A 3,041-nucleotide genomic window follows, 5' to 3' on the forward strand; every position below is an offset into this window, starting at 1 on the left:
GTATCAGACCTACCTCTCGTCAAGAGATAACGATGATAATACTGCGTTCAAGAAATATCGCAATCAACTTACATCTACACTAAAAAAGGCAAAGTCAGATTATCACAAACGTCTCTTTCATGCCGCTCACAAAAAGAGCCCCGCCATTGTATGGCAGTCCATAAACACAGTACTTCAACGTAACCATAAAAAACAATCAATAGATACGCTTTCGATATCGGGTGAAAATGTATCGGGAATACCGCTCTCCGATTATTTTAATCGCCATTTTACAAACTTACCTACCCGCGCTCACAATGCGTGTGCTTCCTCGTCTATCTCGAGTCGAGTAGACGAATCTGTTTTCCTGGCGCCTACTGACGAGTCAGAAGTGTTTAATGTATTTATGAGGCTCAATAGTAGCAGAAGTCACGACATTGATGACATAGAAATAAAGCCGTCAAATTTGTGATTGATATAATTGCCCCAATGTTAGTATATATATTTAACTTGGCCTTGTCAACTGGCAAGTTCCCAGATAACATGAAACTCGCGAAAGTTTCCGTTCTGCATAAGGGAGGTGATAACAATGTAATTACAAATTATAGGCCAATATCTGTTTTACCCATACTTTCCAAAGGGCCAGAAAAAATTATTTTGCGTCGTTTAGATAACGTTTTTGATAAACATTCAGTGCTGACTGACTTCCAGTTTGGCTTCCGCAAGGGAAAGTCTACGGAATGCGCCTTGTTAACGCAGAAGGAACTAATATTAAAAAATATAGAGCAATGACAGATGACACTGGGACTTTTTATTGACTTTGGCAAAGCTTTCGACTCTCTTAACCATGCAACGCTTCTTGATAAACTTTCCTGTTATGGTGTACGGGGCACGTCTTTGGCACTCATTCAGTCATATATACAACATCGCAAACAGTGTGTCTCAATAAATCGTTATACCTCATCTTTGCAACTATTAAAGTCTGGTGTTCCGCAGGGTTGCATACTTGGCCCACTTCTGTTCAATGTGTACATGAATGACATCGTCAACATTTGTCAACACTCACGTTTTATAATGTATGCAGACGATTCTAGTATTTTTATTTCTGCGACGAATAATGACGAACTGATTATTAAAGGTAATGTTATCTTAGAAAAGTTTCCCTTATGGTCAGAAGAAAACAATGGCCTCGAAATAAATACTACCAAAACAAAAGCGATTGTTTTTAGACCTGCAAATAAACATATTGATGCTAGTTATGCTCTTAAAATTGGAAACAAGGAAATTGAAATAGTAAGTCATCATAAAACGCTATAGGCATAATTTTTTAGAGTTTATGCAATGGGATCATCATATAGAATTTCTAACTCACAAACTGGCAAAGGTAGCTGGCATCATCGGTCTGTCACTCTCTTTTGCCAAAAAAAAGTTAAGATTCAAATTTATCATGCTCTGTTCGGCTCACAAATCAACTACTGCCATTTAGTTTGGGGCACAACGACCAAAAGTATTGTCAACAAACTAATAACTCTTCAGAAAAAAATTTATTCGTTGCATTGCTAATGTTCCGTACGACACACAAGCTGAACCATTATATTTGAGCTACAATATCGCGCAATTTTCTTGTATTTATGACTATCGTTTTGCTATTTTCTTACGCCTTTTCAACTTTGGAGTTAATTGCTTTTTTGTCACACCTAGCAAACCTGACTGAGCGTGAAACAGTCTTCGATGTTTGTCGTAGAGAATTCTGGAAGGTTCCCCATTTCCGTACAAGTTATGCACTGCAGTCTCTTGCTCATAATCTACCTACATTGCTTAACAACATTGTAATGAACCGCATCCGATATTCATTGTATAACTAAGAAAACATTGCGTACTTTTTTGTGTTGTTAAATTAAGAAAAAAATTGTTCTCTAGTGTTGGTGATTTTAAAATTTTATAGGAACGTTTTAAATTGTCTGATTTGAATATTGTAAGAATTATTTAGGATTGTTTAATTATGATTGTGTTCCCTGTACATGCAAAGGCACCGGACCCAGTCAAGCTAGCTTTTGTTAGCGTTTTGTCCGTTGTCCTCGGCATAATGTTGCTGAAGTAAAGTTTAAAGTTCAAGTTCAAAGTTCAAATGGGATAAAATCCGAGTGCAACTTGGAAACCTCCCTACCTCTTCCTCATACCAAGAGTAAATGGACAATCTCCACTCCACACATTAGCAGCATCAGCAGCTCCCAAGAACATCCGCTCTCGGACTCATACCTCCCCTCTTTGTAGGACAAGTGCCACCGGATGATACAACGCTGAAAAAACAAAAGACTAACCGCCCCCTCAAGAAAGCCATACAGGCTATCACAGAGGAGGCGCACAAGTACGCACAAGCACTCACTGCCGAGAATTCGCTCAACACATATGATCAGTTTAACAGACAGCTACACACACCTTAAGTATGGTAGATCCTTCGCTCCCTCCTTGGAAAAGCTAAACCTAGACGCACACTAACCGAACTTCTCATGCATCTACAAGCTGACCTGGAGACCCTCGCACAAAACATATATACTTTTATCCACACAAACCGAACCCCACTGCACTGCCCAAAAACCCTCCCAAACCACCGAAATAAGTTCTTTTCTTAGTTTGAACGATCTACAAACTGCTCTACACAACTTAAAAAGGAACACTACCCCAGCCATGGATAAAATCACCTACACCACTCTACGTAATTTACCTAAACACTTCTTTGAAGCCCTACTGGACCAAACTAATCAAGCATTGGAAATGGGTATTCTTCCTCAAAAATAGAAAACGGCCCTTACCGTACCCACTCGTAAAACCGGAAAACCTACAAACCAGGTCAATAACCTCCGCCCTATCTCGTTCACCTCTTGTGTAGGAAAAGTTATGGAGAAAATGCAACCAGTGGCGCTCAGTTATGGAGAATCGGCTCCGGTGGCGCTTAGAAGCCACAGACTCTTTGGCATACACATGGCTGGCTTTAGATCACACGTTAACAAAAGACACCATGTTTTGTATTTTCGAATATGAGTACCAACATTTCTAGCACA

The sequence above is a fragment of the Ixodes scapularis genome, unplaced genomic scaffold (genome assembly GCF_016920785.2).
Source record: "Ixodes scapularis isolate PalLabHiFi unplaced genomic scaffold, ASM1692078v2 PGA_scaffold0__279_contigs__length_252992795, whole genome shotgun sequence".
NCBI lineage: Eukaryota > Metazoa > Arthropoda > Arachnida > Ixodida > Ixodidae > Ixodes > Ixodes scapularis.